At 47.4% G+C, this 23446-nt stretch overlaps 1 pseudogene; it reads left to right on the top strand.

The window, feature by feature from the left end:
• The window catches only part of LOC123486370, a 96775-nt pseudogene that overhangs the window by 54170 nt on the left and 19159 nt on the right, over positions 1-23446 (top strand).

Below are 23446 nucleotides of genomic sequence, written 5' to 3'. Positions count from 1 at the left end.
GTGTGTATATGTGTGTATATGTGTGTTGGGGTGTAAGTGTAAGAATGTGTGAGTGTGTGGATAGAGTCAGTGCAAGATATTTAATGCAAAAAAGGGTCAATGCAGGTAGTACTGGTAGCCATTTGATTAGCTATTTAGTGGTCTTGTTTAGCAGTCTTATGGCTTGGGGGTAGAAGCTGTTCAGGGACTTGGTGCACTGATACCGCTTGCCATACGGTAGCAGAGAGAACAGTCTATGGCTTGGGTGGCTGGAGTCTTTGACAATTCTTTGGGCCGTCCTCTGACACCGCCTGGTATAGAGGTCCTGGATGGCAAAACTCGGCCCCAGTGATGTACTGGGCCGTACACACCACCCTCTGTAGCGCCTTGCTGTCTGGTGCCTTGCAGTTGCCGTACCAGCGGTGATGTAGCCAGTCAATATGCTCTTAAAGCATTGTAGGATCTGAGGGCCCTTGCCAAATCTTTTCAGCCTCCTGATGGGGAAGAGGCGCTGTCGTGTCCCCTCTTCACAACTGTGTGGGTGTGTGTGGACCATGTTAATTCCTTAGTGATGTGGACACCGAGGAACTTGAAGCTCTCGACCCGCTCCACTACAGCCCCATCGATGTGGATGGGGGTGTGCTCGCCCCTCCGTTTCCTGTGGTCCACGATCAGCTCCTTTGTCTTGCTGACGTTGAGGGAGATGTTGTTGTCCTGGCACCACACTGCCAGGTCTCTGACCTCCTCCCCTATAGGCTGCCTCATCACTTACTGGAATGAGAATGTCCCACAATTCACCTTTTATGGAGATCTCTCTTCCTCCTGTGGCCGCGATTACCCATGATGCCCCATAGCGGATGAGGGAGGGATATGCTGAGCGTCGCTGCTCTGCTCTGCTAACCACTCTGCCAGAACACTGCACTAATCGATGAAGAGAGATTGCATTCTCTCCCCTGCTCCTTATCAAACTTTTTTAAGGCACCGGAGGGCACTTCTTTATAAAGTTGATAAGTTTTAAATGTATCAAAACAAAAATTCAGCCTTAATCAGTGAGCAATGTTGTTTGAAATAGAGTTTTGATCTGTCTGGGTGTAGTTTGGACAAATATACACTTATCGTATCAAGAATCTAAGCCGTTCCACTTTTTTACCGTAATGGGCTTTTCTATCAGATGTGTGCCCTGGTTCTGTTACTGAGAAACATGGGGCCAGCTGTGTATCACCATTACAGCTTGTGTCAACATGTATACGTTGCATCACATCAATCTTGCACTCAGCAGGAGCGGACAGAGCTATTATGTTAAAAGCCCATTTGCCTGACATATTCTTACTGAAGATGGCCTCTCGCAGGGGAGGGGTCTGATCCGGTGAATATTGATAGGTTCATTGATTGATTGATGGTCTCGTGATTTATCGATTGATTTCGCTTCCAAATGAGCTGCGAGAGAGAGGTGAGCCCAGAGGAAAACAAACCACATTCTCCTTCTAGCTCGGGCTTTACATAATGAGACAACACTGATTTATTTTGGGTACTGCTGCTGTTTTCATTAGGATGTGGTGTGGAGTTGTTTTTGGAGTCCATTTTCAACTGAAACATACAAGAAGTGTTATAGACTGAAATCACAGGAAAGACAAAATACATGCTAAAGGACGTTTTCCCCTCACCTGACTGAACAAAGTCAATCTCATATCTCCTGGTTTTAGGAAGACTTGCGGGGCGTCGTTGGGTAGTTAGAAGTGCATGGACTGTGGATGGGGGAGTGGGATATGTAGATTAATGCAGTGGAAAGCCATCCTTCAAAGTGCTTAGAATAATTAGAGTCAGGCCTCCAACAGAATGGGCATGTCACTGGAAGAAATTGTGTTTTTATTTACTGTGGTGGCTCTTCTCTCTACCTCTTTATCTCTCTCTCTCTCTCTCTCTCTCTCTCTCTCTCTCTCACTCTCACTCCCCCTCTCTTCCTCTCTCTCTCTTCCTCTCCCTCTCTCTCTTTCTCCCTGGAATCCATATAGTTGTAGAGTTATAATTCAGGGACGGAGAGTTTCAGAGTGTCTTTAAGGTGCTGTCACTGAACTGGATGCATTTCTCCGATTTGTATCTCTGTACGATGTTTGGGCGCGTGCATTTGTATTCAGGGCAGATCTGAGTTTGTGTAGGTGTGCATGTACTGTATGTTAATGTTAATGTTCTTTATTAGCATGTGTGTGAGGGTTAATGTACTTTATTAGCATGTGTGTGAGGGTTAATGTACTTTATTAGCATGTGTGTGAGAGTTAATGTACTTTATTAGCATGTGTGTGAGGGTTAATGTACTTTATTAGCATGTGTGTGAGGGTTAATGTGTGGGTGTGTGTACATGCACAGTATGGGTGTGAATGTGCGCGTGCAATGCATTTGTGTGAATGCATACGTGTGTGTGTATGTGTGTGTGCGGCGTGTGAAGGCATTTCCCATCTTACAGTGGTGTGGGCTTTTTTTTCGAGGAGGAGAGGGGGAGAAAGCCATTGATAAATTGATCACAGTGAAATTGTGGAGTATTGAGACATGTTCTAAATCCTTCCCCCCATCTGTCGGCCTCCCTTCCCACACACACAATGCACTGCGCCACTGCTCTGCTCTTTCCAGCATCAATTACTGTGGATTGCGTGGTTGACAGAGTGTAAACCAGGTGCCAGCCCTCAATCCAATTAAAGAGATTTAATTGGGGAAAATAAATGGAGTGTGTCCGGGAAGTGCTGGGTTACCCACACTAAGTAGATTTTTCCTTCTTTTTTGAAAAGTAAGGTATTGTTTATGAAAGACTGAATTGAATCTAATAAAGGCTAGGGGCTATTGGGCTATTGCTTTTCCCCACACTGCCTCTACTTCCTCCACAGGTCACTAATGCAAACAATCCAATCTCCCCTCTCTGAAAGGTGCACTGGGCTGTCTAAACAGGATTATTATCTAAAATGGCCCCATCAGGTGTTTCGGCCATACACGTGCCAGGTTTTAGATGGTGATTGTAATTCACCTTTGCCAGCCTTTTTAGGGATGGATCACTTTAGGAGTGTTTGTAACTTTAAAACAACACCTTTAAACAACACCCAACAGATGAGGACAGCCGACAGTCCCCTTGTCTGTTTTAAATAGCATTATTACTCTAACTACTTCTGTAACCATTGAAGCTTTCCATTACGAATGGGGGTGTTTTTTCTCTGTATAACATGAGAATCCTCTGTGGTTATCAGTGTAGTTGTAGCTTGACACTGTGAGTGGAAAGGAGACTGAAGCACCAGCAGCAGCCACAGCTCCATGCAGGAGTTAGCCGAGCTAAAGAGAGGTGTCTAAAGTGGTCAGTTAGCAGCACGCTGTGCAGTGGTCTCTGCTCTTCCTCCTCCATGTCTCTCTCCCCCAATCTGTGTGCCCAGGGAGGGGGGAGTGAGAGGAGAGCAGCAGAGCCTTATCCTAGTCTTGGTCTTCTCTTCACGGGACAGGGATGAATAATTCAGCATTGTTAGCTGTCTGCTGCTAACCCATCTACAATGAAACAGTCTTACTGCACATCAATTATTTAGTAGACACCCTGGTTCCCTCCCCCCTTTAGAGGGAATTATATGGAGCTGACAGAGACTCCTTCTCTTCACCAGCTCCCTCCACTACTTCCCTATAATTGGAAAGAGAAAAATCTGGAATGCTGTATCAGGGATCTGGCAGAGCGGTATAGGCATTTAAACAGCCATTCAGCAATGTCAACCTGCAGACGTGTGTCTGGGGAGTGCACCCACTAGTTAGCCCCGAAGAGGGGAGAGAATTTGGGACAAAAGACGTGACAGAGTTTTCAGCAGACACATTTCCTTAGTTGGAAAAGCTGTCTCTGTCTGCGGCCTATTAAACAGTGAAATACATATGTATCTGGAGTGGAAGAGCTCTCCGATTTGAGCGTCTTAGATGTGTCTGTAATAGGACCATCCTCGGTTCCCTGATTTGAACCCCTCTTAAAATCCCTTCCAGCCTCCTCTGCGTCTCCATCTCCGTTCTCTCCTTCCCTCGCTCCTCTCCTCCCCACTGCATCACACTAACTCTGCACCACGCTCACCTCTTCCCTTTTTCAACATCAGACGAGCAAATCAGCAGACAAGCGATAGTACAAGTTTTCCCAAGCTTTCAAGAATCACCACCATTTCATCACAGATAATCACAGTTAATAACCCTTCTCATTAAGGAGACGAGGATCACGGGTCATTAATATTGTTAATATCTCCTCTCCTTTTCTCCCATCACCGAGTGCCAGAGGGGCTGGAAACAAAAGGAGGACTAAAAAAGAGCTTAGCACGACAGTGATTAACCGATTGGGGTAGATGGACTGTGATGAATCAAAGTTATCTCTCAAATCTTAATAACTGGAATTAGCTGCTGATTAGATGAGCTTGGGCTACAGCGGAGAGCAGTAGGCATGTTCACTTCAAAGAATATGGCTCCCCGTGCCCTCCGCCACAGAGCAAAGAGAAACCCACCGAGGCAAAGGGAAACCAAAGAGAAGGATTACAAAGGGAGGAAGAACAGATCTGAGTAAAGGAAGAAAAGAGTTAGACAGTGTAAATGGTGCATTTTACCTGTTTGCTTCCCGGTATTAGGATCTTTCTATTTCTGTGTTTGCTCTCCCCCCTCTCTCTCTCTATCTCTCTCTACAGTAGGAGGTGTCAGTGTCTCAGTGACAGGGTCATAATGAGAGTGACACTGTCTCATTTGCATATGTTTGGCCATTGTCACAGCGGTCAACGAATGTCATGTTGAGATTCCTACATGTTTAAGCGCTGGCATTTGTCCCTTATGAGGCACTCTGGCCTCTTTATCATAACCCTCAAAGAGAGACCACATCACAATGACACTCAGCTGGTTCCTAACCAAATGTTGGTGTCACTTCATCAGTGTTGAATTACAGTAGAAAAATACTAATTTGCCAGCTAAATTAGATCTAGTGTAGATCAGTGGATCGACACGGTACGGGAATTGATTCACATGTGTATGACCAGAATCAAAAGAATGTGCCTGATCAACTGTTCAATCATCAATTTTCATTTCAGATAGTTCTTTATCTCAGTGATCAATGGCAATTTCTAGAAATTGATGAGTCTTATCAATTTAGAACATGTGTAATAAAAGTATACCAATATCAATCTGTTCATGTAATTTGATACATGAGAAGGACGATTGAGAGGGGGAAAAGACTATCGTTATCGGACTAAGATTTATTGTAGTACATTTGATCAGGTAAAAGCAACACACTGCGGCTTAGTTGATTTAAAAACGACACACAGCCCACATGTCTTATTTAAATTCCGACAACAAGTCTGGAATAATTAGTCCCCTGATGTAAATATCTGTTACACAACAAAAAGGCAACAACATTGAAAGAGGCAATTATCTGCTTTTAATGGTGTGGGGAAAGCATGGCGGGTCTGATCATCTGTAAATGATGTTGTTTTTAAAGAGCCTCTTGGTTTATTAGGGAGCTTTTCCAATGCGCCGTTCTCTCAGCCCCAGACAGATCAGATCCATGCACTGGCTGCTACGGCGGGCGGGTGGGTGTGAGGAGGAGACAGACAGGTTCATTACATGTCACAGGAGTTCAAAGTGATCCTCTGTCTGCTCTGTTTATTAAGTGGCGCTCCAGTCGTCTCTGAGGTATAGTAACACTTGCTAGTCGCAGCACAGCAGAAGCTAAGACAGTCCCATCTCGATCGGCACAGGCTGAGACTCGGAGTGTGGTGTTGTATGCGCAGCAATGTAATAAATAAATCAACAAGGGATAGAGGGAAATTAACTCTCCCTTTAATACCCTGTCCGAGGGTGAAGCACTTCACATGCTAGTTGGAACTAGCGAAACTCTGAAATTTCTGACTTGCTAACTGGTTGCACGTTATACACGTCCTTTGCGTTCGGCCAGTTAGTAAGTTGGAAATTTCTGAGTTTCCTAGTTCATGCTATGTGATACACGGCATGAATCACAAATAAGTGCTCCCAATAATTAGGAAAAATCATGTTAGAGGGTTGAAACATAAGTGAAAACGATATACTCTTGAAGAAAAAAAACACGGTGTGCAAAAAATCTCAATTCACTCCAGGGGGCCGAGTGTAGATGCAGTATTTATCTCCATAGAGATGAGAGTTGGCAAGAGAGGAAATATGAAGGGAAATAATAATGCCGTGCCTAGCCTATTTGGAATCCCAAACCTGCTGAAGAGTGGTGTGGAAGAACACTGGGGGTAGCTAGGGGGATGCAAAGGCTTTTCTCAGGTGCTTCAAATCTGCATTAAATTGGGCGCTGCATCTCCACCTCTCCATGCTCTCTCCCTCTCTCTCTCCCAAAGTTTACTGTAATTGCAGACAATGAGGGGAAAAGCGAGCCAAGGTCCCCGAAATCTCACGCTTCATCACGAAACCCAACTGGAGGATTTGTTTGTTGTTGTTTACCTCTGCCTCCCGAAGTTGGGCTTGTCTGACTCACCTTGAATGGATGGCAGGTGGTTGTAATTAACAGGCTCTCCTGGCTGGCTGCAGCCTCTGGTGAGATGCTAGCGCTGCTAACACTGCTAACGCTAACGGAGTGTTGGTGCACGATAATATGGCTTTTGCCAAATTAAAATGGACCTAGCTAGACTCAAGCTTTATTTATGTGTGCCTGTTAAGACAAAACTAACGCCAGTTGCTTGATGTTCAAAATCGTCCCAGGCCTGCCTCACTGGCCTGCCTGCCTTTTCTGCCTGTCTGTTTGTTGGAGTTCAATTAGGGGCTGGGTGTCAGTAGCGGGGTTGAAAACAACAATGGGTTTATGCGCCTGAAAGTCCTTGCTATGTTTTGTTTGTGTTGCATGCTCTCGTTGGCCACTTTGTTGAGCTACGTGACACTCTCCGTTCTGTCCCCACTCTGTTTTTCTCTGCTGCAATGGCCCAATGGGATTTGTCACAAGTTGGCCTTCCTCTCAGTGAGGCAGTCATTAAAGTGAGATGAGTGCTTCTCTCTTCTCTACTGTCTTGGAGCTGTGCTGTCACTAGAAAACTCTCCACATCTCTTTCCCTTCCTCTCCTTTGGACTCACTGCACTGGATAAGTTCTGTAAACTTGAAACATTTTAAAGGGTTCCTGTCAACATGCTAGTTCAGTAACTAATTTAGGCTACAGAACACAAATATGTGCTGAATTACCCAGAAATGAAAATTTTCTCGATATTCACCTGGTATTCTTGTAGCTCAACATCTCAAATGGATCATCTAATATTGTAACAGGTCTAATGTTGGATCTGGTGACAGATTAACCTGTGTGGTAGAGACCTTTTCTAAGGTCTTCCAGTCCTATTACAAATGAGTCCGAGAGGCTGACTCGGTGTGTCTGAGTAAAAAAGCTGGTAAAGCTGCCCACTCAATCTCACGTCCATAGCTGATATCATCAGTGGCTCCCCATTTGAGTGATTTCCCCCTGGATTCAATGCAACACAATTAGTCGCCTACTGTCTTTAGCCTTAGCTTTGCCCTCTGACCTCCCATTCACAGTACAGGAACTGACACCACTCTGCTGATATGAGTTCTCCCCAGCTACTGTATGTGATCAGCCCATCTCTGCCTGGCCGACTCCAAGAGCAAGTCCCCAGCAGCTTTGCTGAAGAGGATCAGAGATTGTTGGCCACTGGCCAAGAGCTCTACCCATGGTATCCATGGAGATAGAATGGAGCTTCCATCATCAAAGGAGCTAACACCAGTTAGCAGTTACAGTAGCATCTCTCTCCACCTGTCTATTGCCCTGTGTTTCTCTCTAGACGATCAGGTCTGGAAGTCCAAGCCATTTGGGCCTGCCCAACCTCCTCGCCCCGTGCACCTTAGACAGTGCTGCCTAATGCTGACTGTAAAAAACAAAAACTCTGCTACAAAAGTGATTTCCCCTTAAGTAAGGGTTTCAATCCAATTTACACTGGGAGAGTGCTTAAGATTAAAGAGAGTGTTTTTTATTGTGCTCTTCTGTAATAGGGGTGGAGCGGTAAAGGAGAGAGAGATGGAGAGAGAGAGAGGTGGGAGTAAGAGATAGCATGAGCGAGAGAAAGATAGGAGATCGATACAGGCTGGCCGTTTTGTCTGGATTCCTGTATTCCCCTTGGTCCTGTCGATGGAGGAGGGGTTTAGCTAACTCCCACCGCCTGGCCTTGTGCGGGGGCGCTGAATTACAACGGAGGGACCTGCTCGCCCATCGTGCTCACGCCTGAAGGTGGCGAACGCTGCCTGCCGCCCGAGGCCTGATAACACCACACAAACGACCAGGAACAGTTTTTCTCCAGCCATAACCTAACGTCTCCCCCTCAGAGCCATGAGAGATGGGAGAGATGGGAACTGCGACCTACGCCTGAGAGCTTTATGGTTTATATGGTGTTGGGGTTTTCATCAAGCACTGTGGATTATCATGATGATGCTAAGCCAGCACCAGCTAAAGGGCGTGTGGTCGCAGAGGGACCAAGCTACTCCTGCTGATTTGCATGGGCCCTTTTTTCTCTCCGAGTTCATTTCTAGTTGAATAACTTGTTTGTCACATGCATCAGAGAGAAGGGGAAGATCATACGAGAGCCAGTGTTACTTTGTGTTTCACTAATGAGCCCCCGGTTCTCTACTCACCCCCCATAGCCCCCTCCTTGCTTTTGGTTTGCTGCCCTTTGAAACAGTGCTGTGGTGCTGTATAGTGCAGTACAACACTTTGGTTGCTGTCTCTCTCTCTACTCTCTCTCTCTCTCTCTCTCTCTCTCTCTCTCTCTCTCTCTCTCTCTCTCGCTCTCGCTCTCGCTCTCTCTCGCTCTCGCTCTCGCTCTCCCTCCCAGCTCCAGGCTGTTACCCAGTGTTGTGTGTCACATGGCTCGTTTCAGTCCCATGCCCTTGTTTTATGCTTCAAGAACAATAGGCGTGACACAAATACACTGGTGCTCTGTGCCTCGCCATGTCTAACAGAATGCTTTAATGCAGCTTTGATCTCCCTTATGGTGTGAAAACTGTTTCTCATACATGCCTTATTGTCATCTGGACTCAAGCTTTCTCTCCAAATTGATTTGTTGATGTTAGACCACTATGTGAAAGGTCTCAGCTGCTGCTGTGCCATGAGAAGCTTCCGTTTTTAGGTAGCTAACCACCCCCCCTTCCTTGAAATGGGTAGCTAAGTTTAAAATTGCCGACATCAAGAGTCGCCTTGAATAAGGATGCCCTGCAATGCAAGTGGGTTATATAACACCATGACTAGAGGGGAGAGGAGAAGTAGAGCACAGGGGGAGATATTTAAAAAGTTTCAGCACGAAGAGAGGAAGAAAGAGACGGGGGAACGAGAGGGGAGGTAAAGAGAGAGAGATGGAGGTAGGCAGGGTAGTGAGGTCAGGGAGGAGTTAAGGGCGCAGGCCTTGAGACTGTGGCCTCTCTGGAAGCTGGTCAATCCTCCTCATCTCCTCAAGGCTGAAGGGCCTCTCTTTTTCATTTAGATAATGGAGGCATTTCCTTAATTGGCCAAGTGGTTTGGACTGTGGTTTGTTTGGCAACACATCAGTGTAGCATTTTTTCCAAAACATTTACAGCGCTGTGCTGCACGGCTCCAATCCCTCATTAAAGCACAGGCCTCCTCTCCTCTCCTCCAGCCCAACTAGTTACGGCTGTCTGTGGAAGCCTGCCTGCAACATGGAGGCCAAACAGCAATGCACACAAGTGATAAAAAAGGAATAAAAAGCATTTATCTCTCCTCTCTCCATCCCTAGCCAGTTAAGGCTTGTAAAGGAAGAGACAGAAACTTCTCTATCTGTTTACTGTTATTGTTTTTCCCCTTACCCATAAGCCTCTTTGTCTTCTCTTATCGGAGGAGTTATGCGTTCAGCTCGTGTGATCTGTATCTTCAAATTTGATTGAGGATATTTGGTGGGAATGTGTTATTGGATTCTGGCGTTATTGTCTCACCTTTTTTAAAACACAATTGTGGGTTTTTTAATGTAAAGATCTGGTATCTGTTCCAGCAGGGCTCAATGTAGTGGAACAATAAGACATGCTCTCCTGTAGTCCTATCATTGCTCTGCTTAACAATGTGCACCAGCATGAGAGAAGGGGTTTGCAAAGTGCCTGCCACGTCTCTACCAACCATCTATCACTTAAGTCATAGGAGCACAGAGACAGAACAAGACAAGTAGGACAGAATGAGAGAGGGGATATGAGTGAGGAGGGGCTGAGAAAAGAAGAGCCAAGGACAGGACAGATATATCAAGTAAGATGCAGGTAGTAGATGTTCAAAGAAGAAAAGTGGAACACAGAAAGGAATTGGCTGCTCCTATAACCGACCTGTCATTTGAATCAAAGGCTCTAATCAAAATTGTATCAATTAATTGATCTTTCCTCTTGCGCTTTGCCATGAGTGCAATTTAGTTTCCCCCTCGCTCCTGCCCCACCACCAGAGAACCATGCTCTACACCATAAACTATGTTAATTAATAATGATCAAGGAATCCTCTAATCTGGGGGGGAAATATGATATAATAGATATTTCCCTGAGATACTTAGTTTGCAGGACAACTCTTCATCTCCCCAGCTACTTCCAAAGCACTGGGGAAACCAGCATGGCTTTCATGCTGCGTTGTTCTCTAGTACTACTAACAACGTACTCCGCTGTTCTAACAATGTAACTTTAATCACGAGTGATGTGGAACAATTAATGTAACTCTGTCTTCTCCTCTTTGTCTTAACAGGGTACACCAAGAGGCCACCAACCCCAGAAGCCATGGCCCAGCCGTACACCCCTGCCCAGTACCCGCCTCCTCCACAGAATGGCATCCCGGCCGAAGTTTGCAGCGCCCCAACCCCTCCCCCACAGGACTACACTGGGCAGAGACAGGGTGCCCGAGCACACCATGACCCTCTACACCCCCACACAGACGCACAAGTGAGCCGCCCGGCACCGACAACAACACGCCCGCCATCACCGCCAAACGACTGTACCGGTCAGTACCGCTCAACAACACAATACACACCTGGCATTATCTTAAATTAGGTTGATGACCGGAGTGTTGGCGAACCTACGCTTTAAGACAATTAACAGTAGGATTGTTAATAAAGGCTTGGAAGCAGGAAGACCGCGAAGCGCGATGGAATATTACGATTTACGGTCATAAGGTTGTGCAACGCTCAAGTTAGGTTAGGTAACGTACTAACATTAACCCACAACTACCCAGAGTGTTCAATGGTGCAGGAGTAGGACTTTGATGCGCTCGGAAAATACATAAAGATGTCAAAGCGTGGAGCTGACTTGGGCGAGAGTTGGAGCTGATTGAACTTAATTGTAACGCTGAGGCAAAATGAAAGTGCATTTTTGAGAAGCTTGGAAAACGCGAAACCTTTGAGCAGGTATGTTTCTGTATTTATCTCACCAATGAGATTCAACGATTCTGAAAGCACATTAATCATTTAGTCTCTTGAAGGGGGTAAGCCTCCTCCGGGTCCATTTGGTTTTGGAGTTAGTGTGGAAAGTGATAGAGGGAAAGATGAACTTAACTGCAGGTCGGGCAGCCAGCCAAAAAGCCCCCTGCCTAATTGGTCAAATTAGCTAAATTAGCTGTAAATGTATATAAACCTCTGAGAATGTCCTCAAAACATATTGCACTGCCTCCTGAGGAGCATCCGCTAAGCTTCTGGGTTATCCACAGACACTTTCAGAGTTAAATATGGGAATATACAAAGTAAGATTTCAGCATTATCACACAGCTATTTTCCATAGCAAGATATGGCCAAATTCAGCATACTACACAGCTATTTTACTATTAATTATATTAAATCCTACTACAGTAAAATTATGTTGAACCCAGCAGTAATATCGCTATTTATTTTTCCATGTAGTTAAAACATCTACGTGGTATTTTTTCAGAATTTGATATGTCACCCACAGAATATTACACAGGATACTTTCCATAGTTAAATATATGTACCCCTAAGTATATGACAGCTAGTTTTTTATGCCCAAGTAGTTCACGTGTTGAGATCAGCATATTCAGTAAGCCCATACTTTGGACAACTAGGATAGAGCAAATGACACTATAGCATGGGGAGCTCACTAGTAGGCTTTGGAAGTATGTGTTTAAAATGAAGTGAAAGTATATTGAATATATTTCATATATAATATGTGCTATAACTGGGATTCACCTTTAGAGGTGGTCGAGGATCAGAGAGGAGGTTTAGCGAATCTGTTTCTTCTTTACCCTGATATGTGCTAGGAAAATCTGACTTGTCCACCCTTTCTTCCTTCTCTCCCTCTCTTCCTCTCTTCATCTCTATGAAAACACGCTGGGAGAGTCAGCTGGGGTCAAGTGGCTGCCTCTGAGGGATCAAGTCACCCAACAAGAAGACCATTAACAACCATTTCAGCCATAGAAACACTGAAGCACCAAGGGATAGCCTGGGTGGAAAGCAGCTGTGATGTCCAGGTAAGATACAGCAGGTGCCATGTTTATAACCAGTAGTGTTGGTAAAGGAAATCATGTTTGATCGAAAGATGTGGCACTGCATGAGATAATGGCATACGCAGATACACTGGAGTGTGTTCAGTGAGTAAGGAGAGACTTTGCAGGAGGTCCCACTCTGCTCTGAAATCCCTTGCCGTATCGCTGCTTCTCATTCCCCCACACCACTCACTTCCTCCGCCTTCCGGTTGCTCTCGCCAGTATTATATATTGATTTCATTTTATCTTCCGCCCGATGTGAAGGGGGCTAAGGGATGGCCGAAGGAGAGATGAGGGCGTGGCCCTGCTTTCCTTCACGCTCCCTTCTTCTCTCTTACCACTCTTCCCCTCCCTTTCCCTCCCCTTCTTCCCTCTCTCTTTCTCTCTACCCCTCTCTCTCTTTCTTTCTCCATCTCTCTCTGCCAGTGAGGAGAGAGGGATCAGATTAGTGGGCTGGGAACAGAGTGGCTGGCTACTCCCAGGGCGGCTGGTGTAGGGAGCGCTCCTTTACCCCGCAGTGCTCCCCCACACCACTGCTGCTCTGCGCGTGCGCGCGCTGCTTAACACAGACCCAGTGTTTACTTTGGGAAAACCAGAGAAGGGCGGGGTACTTTGATGAGGACACCCTGCAGAAACACAGATTGGGGAAGCAGATCAGCACTCACTGGCCTCCCACTCCTCAGTGCTTTATCTGCTGCTCTGGAAAACGCATATAGACTTTTAAAGAGTCAGGAAGAGAAGAGAATGAAATGTATGGATTCTGTGTGAATTCCCGGCAGAGGGTTACAGAGAAATCAGCAATGAGAGACGCTTTTCTCTGCTCTCCTCATCTTTCCAGTCAGTCTGCTCTGCTCCAGGGAGGTGTTGTTGTCCAGACTCAGACCTCTGGGGCCTGCCTCTGGGACTCCCATGTTCAAACGACACTCACATGAAAGAGGGTGACTTTGAGATAGAAAGAGGTAGAAAGCATTTAACTTTCTCCAAATCCTCCAGAGAGAGAGAGAATAGGACTGTAGAAGAGGGCTGCCAGCAAGTTCTGTTTTAAAAAAGTAGAGCTCATATCTAGCAAGCGCCATTCAAAATAGTCAGAGGTTGGGTTTGTATTTCATGAGTAATCATTATTTTGGACATCACAGATAACAACTCAGGCAGTGTCGTTTGACTGCACTGCAATTATCCAGATTTCAAAGTCTGTTCAGGTCAGCTGTAATGAGACTATCCAAAGTATATTCTGGGATTGTGATAAACACAATGATACATGCGCTATACATATGCAGACACACAACAATTCAAGCGCATGGAAGAGCACGTACACTCACTCCAGACGATCTTTCTTAGAGAGATTGCGATTCGCCAAGTGAGATTCCAGCAGCCTATGGCTTAATGGGCCTAGATGAGTTGATATAGATAATATAGAAGACCCATTGAAGGGAATGTCTGTGTTATCTAAACAATAGCAGGCTAGGGGGGAGGGAGGAGGGGAGGCTGGATGGAGGAGGGAGGCTCACTCCTCTCTCTCACCCCCTGCTATTCAGGAGACTGAAGAAGGGATGCGCTTGCAGATTCTTTTGATAGAAGAGAAACAAACAATGGAGGATTGGGTGGTGGGGGGGGGAATGAATTAAAGCGAAGGCATTATAATTCTTGTGAGCGACGACGGTATCCCCCCCACTTAATCGGATGTGCGAATCTACCTGTTTAGGTAGCTGCTGCCAATCAGATAACAGTTTCACTTAAGTGTGCTTGTACTACCACTGAGAGGAGGGGGTATGTGTGTTGAGCACAGCACTTCGCAAGTGATTTGCAAAAACGGCGAGGGAGCCTGTTAGAGGAATGAGTGAACAGGAAGCAGGGTGGGGTGACTCGCCATCACCTGGAGATGACAGCTACGCTTATGGCGGGGGCGGTAGCGGCAGGCAGCGTGGTGGGCGGATGACGCCAGGCGCTGCACTCATCCCCCCCAGCAGCCTCCCTCGCCGCGACTGTGACAGCAGCCGCCGGACGCGGTAAAGTGCTACTGAACGTGGTCTCTATGGCAGGAGTATTAAAACCGGGGACCGAGGTATTGCAGGGGGTCCGTGGAAATATATATTTTTAAATTAAGTGGATTTTTTCCTCCAAATGTTTTTACGAATATCGCTAGCAACAACAGAATAAATACATTTTAAATTACATGGCAAGAGGTAGAACAGATGAGAATATCACATTTCTAATGATGTCAACATTATTGTCTTCAACTCCTAATATTGGAGCAAATTACACTCATCGGAGCCACCAATTACACTCATTGGAGTATTCGATATAGGCTTTGGAAAAAGCACCCAAGCGAATACTACCAGTGCCAAGTGCTACTGACTGCTGGTAAGCTTTCTTGTTTGGGCTTTATTTTTAAGCTAACACACGGCTGACCTTTTGTTTAACCAGGCTAAAACAACTGCTCTTGAGCAGTATAATGTGTTTAGAGTTACCTTTCTAGCTAATAGGCTATGTTAGAGTTTTGATTTGATTTGACTTATTAGATCCCCACTAGCCGCACGCCAATTAAGCGACAGGCTAGCTCTTACTGGGGTCCGGCCAACAGCTACATACATTTAAAAACAACATGTAGTGTGCGTGTGTGTGCATCTATCATTACACACACATGTCGGTACATACACACAACAAGTTTACACACACAAGAGTTTACACTTCCTCTTCCCTATAATGTGGGGAGGCGTCAAAAAAATGAAAAACTAATATCTACCAAATCTATTCATTTTAAATGTTGATAACTTCTTTCTTGCCTTTATCATTCCCCGGGATGTAAGACAAGACGTGAAAAATATTTATTTCTAGCGAAGATGGGCCTGTCGTGTTGTCTCGAAGGGGTCCTGGGCAAGAAGCAAGTGGCGCTGTTGTGACCCCTGTCCTAAGTAATACGCATGCTTCGCTGGTTTTACACTGGAAACCATCTCACCTTCTCCCCAACCAGCGTCCGACAAGAACGCTAAACTCACTATGAGTGGCCGATGACCCTAGGTTGGGCACAGGTAGTCTGGTAACATACGGAGCATGTCGAGGTAAGCCATGTGTGACCATGAAACAGATTGACCCGTGGTTCTAATGCCTTTGTCACCCTCCACAGTAGTCGGGCATCTGTCTGCCGCGGGGTCACCCTGGGACCCAACATGGCTACTCAGGCTATTAACTCTCTAGCACAGGAGGACATGGAATCTGAGGACCCCTTCCTCCCTCCCTCCTTCACATGATGTCACCCACCACTCTTACCACAGCCTGATACTCGGAGCTAGCTAGCCAGCCCAGCTCACCCTCCACCACTCCACCAGCCTGATACTGGAGCTAGCTAGCCCCAGCTACGGCCCTCCACTACTCTACCAGCCTGATACTGAGCCAGCTAGCTAGCTCAGCTCACCCCTCCACTACCCAACCAGCCTGATACTGGAGCCAGCTAGCCTCCAGCTCACCCAACCACTACCCCACCAGCCCGATACCGGAGCTGGGAAGGCTTGTGCTAGCTCCAGCTCACCCTCCACTACTCTGGCTCCAGCCTGATACTGGAGCTTGGCTAGCTAGCCCAGCTCACCCTCCACTACCCAGCAACCAGCCTGGATACTGGAGCCAGCAATAGCCCAGCTCACCCCTCCACTACCCGCAGCAACCAGCCTGATACTGGAGCCAGCTAGCCAGCCCAGCTCACCCTCCACTACTCCACCAGCCTGATACTGGAGCCAGCTAGCCAGCCCAGCCTGCTCCCCTCTACTACTCTACCAGCCTGGATACTGGAGCCAGCCAGCGCAGCCCAGCTCACCCTCCACTACTCCAACCAGCCTGATACTTGAGCTAGCCAACCCAGCTCACTCCTCCACTACTCCACTAGCCAGCCTGATACTGTTAGCCCGCTAGCTAGCCCAGCTCACCCTCCACTACTCCACCAGCCAGATACTGGAGCCAGCCAGCCAGCCCAGCTCACCCCTCCCACCACCCAACCAGCCTGGGACTGCCGAGCCAGCTAGCCCAGCTCACCCCTCCACTACTCCACCAGCCCCGATACTGAGCCAGCTTCACAGCCCAGCTCACCCTCCACTACTCCACCAACAGCCTGATATGCCAGCTAGCCAGCCCAGCTCACCCTCCACTATTACTCCACCAGCCCGATACCTGAGGCCAGCTGAAGCTAGCCTCAGCTCACCCCTCCACTACTCCACCAGCCTGGATACTGGAGCCAGCTAGCCCAGCTCAATTCTCCACTACCCAGGCTCAGCCTGACATTGCTAGCCAGCTAGCCCAGCTCACCCCCTCCACTACTCTTACCATGCCCCAGATACCGGAGCAGCTAGCCGCCAGCCCAGCTCACCCCTCCACCACTCCACCAGCCTCGATACTGGAGCCAGCCAGCCCAGCTCACCCCCTCCACTACTCTACCAGCCTGATACTGGAGCCAGCTAGCCAACCCAGCTCACCCCTCCACTGGCTCCTGTGCCCTTCTCCACATGATAACCTCTGAACATCACTAAACATCACTGAACATCACTGAACACAGGGCTTCTCTAGACCTGCCATCACCACCGTGGTCTCTACCTGGATGGCTGGAGGGGAGACTAAGGGACCTTGAATCAAACAACTGTCTGTTTAACAATGTATGTCACCATTCTCGGACGGGCCATAAAATGCTAAATAAATGAGGGCCATTACAGTGGAGATTGGTGATTGGAGAGGGATAATGAGAATGATGGCGATCATCATTACTGGTATCATGATGATAATGATAACACTGCCATGATGATGAATTATAATTTGACTAAATCCCCCAGCCCATTTCTAAAAATGGCGGGGAGATGTATCACCCAGTAATGCCTGCAGCCACCGGGTTGTTGGGAGGGTGGAGAGATGTCTGTGTGTGTTGTGTGTGTGTGTCTGTACGTGCAGATGTTCTGTCTGCCTTTTTTTTGTTTCTAGATCTAAAAGTTCCTTCTCGCCCCTCACTATCTTATCCCCCCCCCCCCCCCCCCCCCCCCCCCACCGCCACTCAACCCTCTTTCTCTCTCTCTCATCTGTGTGGGTGGGTGTGTGTGCGTGTGTGTTACTTCTGCGTGCGTGACTCCAGCCAGCCAGTCACGTGGAGTGTTTGTCATTGCTCACGGAGCACATCCGCTGGGGACCTTGGAGTTTGAGCATATCATATTCAAACATTTACCCTCTCTCTCTCCAGGCCTCGCTTTCTTATTGTACCCTTTCTTCTAAGCCAGGCCTCGCCTCCTTATTGTACCCTCTCTCTCTAAACCAGGCCTCGCCCCTTATTGTACCTCTCTCTCTAAACCAGGCCTCGCCCTTATTGTACCATCTCTCTCTAAAACCAGGCCTCGCTCCTTACTGTTCCCTCTCTCTCTCTAAAACCAGCCCCCGCTCTCTATTGTTCCCCTCTCTCTCTCTAAACCAGGCCTCACTCCTTATTGTACTCTCTCTCTCTAAACCAGGCCTCGCCTCCTTATTGTACATCACTCTCTCTAAACCAGGCTTCGCCTCTTATTGTTCCTCTCTCCGCTTGTGACTCCTCAGGCCCCTTATTGTACCATCTTCTCTCTAAACCAGGCCTCAGCCTCCCTATTGTACCCTCTCTCTCCCCTAAACCAGGCCTCTACCTCTCTTTATTGTACTCTCTCTCTCTCTAAACCAGGCTTTCCTGCGCCTCCTTATTGTACCCTCTCTCTCTCAAACCAGGCCTCGCCCCTTATTGTTCCCCTCTCTCTCTCTCTAAGCCAGACCTCGGCTCCCCTTATTGTACCATCTCTCTCCAAACCAGGCCTCGCCTTCCTTATTGTACTCCTCTCTCTCTCTCTAAACCAGCTCCCCGCTCCTTATTGGGAGCCCTCTCTCGCTCTAAAACCAGGCCTCACTTATTGTACTCCTCTCTGCTTTCCGTGGCCTCACTCCTTATTGTACTATCTCTCTCTCTCTCTAAGCCAGACTCGCCCCATTGTACTCCCTCTCTAAAACCAGGCCGCCTCACTCTTATTGTTCCTTCTCTCTCTCTAAAACCAGGCCTCTCACTCCTTATTGTACTCTCTCTAAACCAGGCCTCACTCTTATTGTACCATCTCTCTTAAGCCAGGCCCCGCTTCCTTACTGTTCCCCTCTATTTTCTTTTTCTTTCTTTTCTTTTTTTCTCTCCTCCCTCTCTATCATGCTTTTTCATTTATTTCATGTAAACACCGGAAGTGTCTGTAAGATGTCTGTGTTTTAATTTTGGTAAACACATTTAAAATGATCCAATTTGTTGTTATGCAGACAGAGTTGGTCCCTAACTCCACGATCCTTCCATGGAGAGTGAGGGATAAATGGTTCTGATGACCAGTGAAGCTTTTTACAGAAAACAAATCTTGAGAAACCCTCTTCCCTCTGAAACTGGGCTCGGTTTTTTTGAGTAAACAAGCTGCCAGCAGCCGTGCTGAAATTCATCACTCTTGTGCTGGAGGGAGAAACAAGTCGTGATTTTAAGCCATAGACATCAGACATGTCATTTATACCACAATGTCAGCATTGCATTCGCATAATGATGGAGACAATAACGTAGGAGCTCTGGGCCTCTGCACTCCTACGGCACTGGGAGCAAACACCACCAATAATGTGTCTCTAGTCTAGATGTGCCAGAAGCGCTAGGATCTATGCTTTATATCCATGCTCCTTCTGTCAAACCCTCAATCTTTTTTCCTGTGGCCCAGGGTAGCTAGCGCAAGAGATTCACAAGCAGATTTGTAAAGCTGTATATTAATGCATGACCAGGTTTTAAAACCATAACTCATCAGCTGTTTATCGTGTCTGCTTCGCAGGATTGAAGACCAGCTAAGCTAGTTAGCCGTCCTCCTTGTCTCTCTTCCCTCACCATGTGACCCGCGAAGGTACAGTAGTAGGAACTAATGAGCTGCTTGTGTCTTTCTGCTGTTTGTTTCCTGGCAGATAGGGATGACGTGGACGCGGCATCAGGAGGTCTCCCTGGTGGCTCCAGCTGCAGCTCGACTCCCGGAGAAGCAGCAGCCCAAGAGGCTACACGCCTCCCAACATCCTCTCTCCGCTTCCGCGAATTCCCACTCTGCGGTAAATGTTTAGGGTGAGATCCCTTCCTTCTCCCTAGACCCACTGGGAGAAACCATTCTTTACCTCCACCCACGCATGCTCTCACGGTACCTGCCTGGAGTGTGTATTGTCTCTCTCTCTCTCTCTCTCTCTCTAGAAAGTCCAGACACACATGGTATCTATCCTGATCCCTGAACAGGTGTACTTTTCTTTTCCCTGGAAGTGGGAACTTCTCTGTCTCGGCATTTCACACCAGTCCTAAAAATTAACACAACAAACAAAGTATAGAATTATAATGGATTCAATCGGAGTATTGCCCAAAATCTAATTTGAATGTTGCACGCTAATTTAGGTTATTATAGTTGCTATAGGTGTTAATTTTTCATCGCTATGGAGACGCACGCCAAACTGATGATATTAATTGGCAGAGAGCCCTGGATCGGGCGCACACAAAATTACTGGATTGCAACACGGCTGCTCTCTCTCCCCCCTCTCCCTCTCTCTCTCTCTCTCTCTCTCTCTCTCTCTCTCTCTCTCTCTCCACTCTTCCTTCCTGTGCTAAGTCTGATTGTTGGGTTTATTGCTTCCAGCTCTGGAGCAGGTCCTGTGAACTCCAAAACCAATTGCACTCTCAGTAATTAGCTTCGAGGCTTTGTGTGCCCGGCCGTGCAGTGTGCCCTCCAGCAGCCCCCCCTAACTTTCCAGGCAGTCAGATGGCTGGGTCCTGGGATTGATGGTTGTGGGCAGGAGCCGGTTGCTGGTTGGGAGAGGAGATAGCATGTCTGTGCTGTACAAACGCGCCCGCTCAGCCCGCCTCCACCCCCTGGTGTGGTGTGGTCAGAGTGGTGTGCAGCCCCATCTCTGGTTCTAATGGCTGTGCCAGCGCAGCAAAGCCGCTTATACTAAGCTAAACATGAGCAGAGCCCGGGTAGTACAACAGGCAGGCAGAGGAAAAGCGAAAGAGGAAAGGTAACGTTGAGATGGGTGCATGTGCCACTGGTGGGAGCAAGTGGAAACCTAGCGCAGCGCAGCCGTAACCGAAAAGTTGCTGCTGCTACCCCCCAGGAGCCTCCATCTGCTCCCACACGGTGTGAAGAGCCTCTCTCTCCAGCTTTCCAGTGACTTGACACGCTAGCATGGGCCTCCATCAGCCACCAGCAGAGAGCTACCACAGACGCTAGCTAGCCCCCTAAACAAGGAGGGAGGGTTCGCAGTTACCCTACCCCTCCAGTTAAGGGCGTGGCAGAGGATGACCTCTGGAGTCACTGGGATAATCGAGGCGCAGAATGAAAGCTCATTAAGTAGCGACTGCCGCGGACCTTAATCAGTGATTAGAGGTGCGTGATATTTGAGAGCGGGCGATTAGAGGAGTGAAAGGAGAGCTCCTGCGGCGCACCATGCTGTGTTGCTTGAGGGCTGCCCCCCTCATTCTGCTCCTGGCTTCTTTAACAGTACTCCTTCCCGGCTGCTTGACGAGGGCTTTCAGTGAAGAAACATCTCTGGGCAATCAAGGACCTCTTGGCCACCATACAGCTGTGGCTACACTGAGCTCCAGTCTATCTCACCTAGCCCCCCTACTCTGCTACTCCCAGACAGTAGCAGCATCTCTACACTCACAACAATACCATGCTGTATTATGCATAATGATAGCTAGCCTCCCCCACAGCATTCTCATAGGTGTTGTAGCCTATCAGAAGCAGGGATACATACGGCGCCCTATCCGTGGTTGATAGCTCTTGCGGTATTCCAGTTGATCACAGTGTAGAAATGCATTTGTATCTCAGATAGGAGCGGAGCGAACGTGAGCGAGGCCTCATAAAAAAGAGTTCACGAGATACAAATATTAACTAGCGCCTTGATGATTTTTCTCATTTCCTTATTGATATGTTGATTGTTTACTTTTGGCTGATCTGGGGGGTGAGGATAAGGAGGTGAGCTTCCCCCAGCTCTGTTCTGTCTCCTGAGACCCCGATTGGATGCCCACACATTGGCGGTGGTGCTGATGCAGCTGTTTGCGCTGAGCTGGGGCTGGGAGCTGGGGCGTGGAGGGGTTGTAGGGAGGAAGGATAGTGTGGGAGCTGGGAGCGGCTGAGATCCCTGGTGCCATGTGGGAAAGATGACTTCCCAAGAAACGACTTAATTGACGCCAATAAGCCCATTACTTTGGTTAAAACAATTAGCATCTGCACATTGCATGGGGAAGCATTGGGTCATCTCATGCAAAGAGGGGCACCACGCTGGGAAAATGGCCTCTGTGTGTGATGGAGCTGGTATGCGGTAAAGCGCTACCATTGGAATCAATGGAGCTGGAGCGCCATACGAGGCAGATGTGGAGAGGGGGGGCCTATGTAGAATTGCAATCCCAGATGAAAAAGATGTAGATGGCCGTTGTGTTGGGAAGGTCATAAATAACTCTGACTTTTTTTTCAGAAGGTTGTGGGGGTCAGACTTGACCCTTGGGGATGAAGGATGTCATATGTGTTTTGCCAGCCCATAAACCCTTGGCTTCTCCACCAGACCCACTCCCTCCTCACTTACTCTCCCATGGCCGGGAGCAGGCAGATAATAGCCGGTTCTTCCTAACCCCCTATTAGTGGCTCAGTCAAAATGATCCATCCATTCCCACTGAGCCCGACCACATGGAAGGCCTATTTCTTCCCCTGTTGTGCCCAAATGAAGGCGCATGCGGACCCGCTTGGACAGGGTAATTACTTTAATGAAATAATACGCTATTGTAGACAGCAATTTAAAGTGCGGCTCTCACTCCACTCATTAGGGGAATCTTACGATTGGCTTTCATTCCTCTGTTTTCAATGCCAGTCGAAGCCCTTAAACCGAAAGGCTTGAGCATGTAACACCCTTGGGACCATCCCTCGAGTCCTGTTCACTGGGAAAACAACACACTCACACCAACAAAGAGCGAGAAAAGGAGAGGAGGCGAAAGAGAGAGAAAATGGCAGGAACCTGTGTAGATAGAAAGAAAGCCACCTGTTTGTTGGGCAGGCAGAAGCCCTGCTGGTCTATCTCTTCATGTCAAAGCCCAGTTTCAGGGATTTGAGAAAATGAGTTTTCCTCAGGAGCTGCTTCACATCACAACCTTACAAACAACCACCTTGCCATATGTTGATGTAGCTTTTCTCTGTGTGAAATATCTTCTGTTACTCTAACTCTACTGTGTTTACAATATTTGTTTTAACAGTTGTTTACATCATTGATTTCATGAAATAGAAATAACACAGATAACACAGTACCTTAATTTTGCATTAAAAATATATATAATTTGATAAGCTCACAATATATATTTGACATCATTGCATAACAATTGTAACATTAAAGGCAAGGCAACAATAACCATTTTCTGACTCTTTTCATAACTTCATCTCTCCTCTCTTGTCTCCTTTCTCACCGCAGCAATTTGGAAAGATTCTAGATGTGGAGATTATCTTTAATGAGCGAGGATCCAAAGTAAGTGAACTAGAACCCCAGCTCGCTTCATTACCATGTACTTCTTCTGTTTAGTAATGATGGCATTAGTGCCGTGGTGTACATTGGCTCAGACTAGTGCTCTCGCCTGGTCCTGGAGAGCTGGAGAGCTGCGTTCAGGCATTCACTCCTCTCTCGCTGCCTCTTTGGTTGTTGTTCTAGCTTTGTGCTCAGTTGGGGAATCATTACCCTGTCAATCAATCAATCTGTGATTGAGCTGTTTCAAAATGCTACTACCGGACCAGGAATACAGACCTCTAGGTTTTGAGAGTCTAATTGTCAACCCAGATCAAATATCAAGTGCCTTAGCAAAAATAGGAACCATCACCGCCAAAACAGGCTCAGTGTCTATACATGTACAGTAGCTCTATACCATGTCCTATATAACATCCTCTGGGTGTAAAACAGCCCAGTGCTAGTCATCCACTGTTTATTTAAGCATC

This window comes from Coregonus clupeaformis, unplaced genomic scaffold (assembly GCF_020615455.1).
Source record: "Coregonus clupeaformis isolate EN_2021a unplaced genomic scaffold, ASM2061545v1 scaf1178, whole genome shotgun sequence".
Classification (NCBI taxonomy): domain Eukaryota; kingdom Metazoa; phylum Chordata; class Actinopteri; order Salmoniformes; family Salmonidae; genus Coregonus; species Coregonus clupeaformis.
This window is presented reverse-complemented; position numbering and strand designations above follow the sequence as displayed.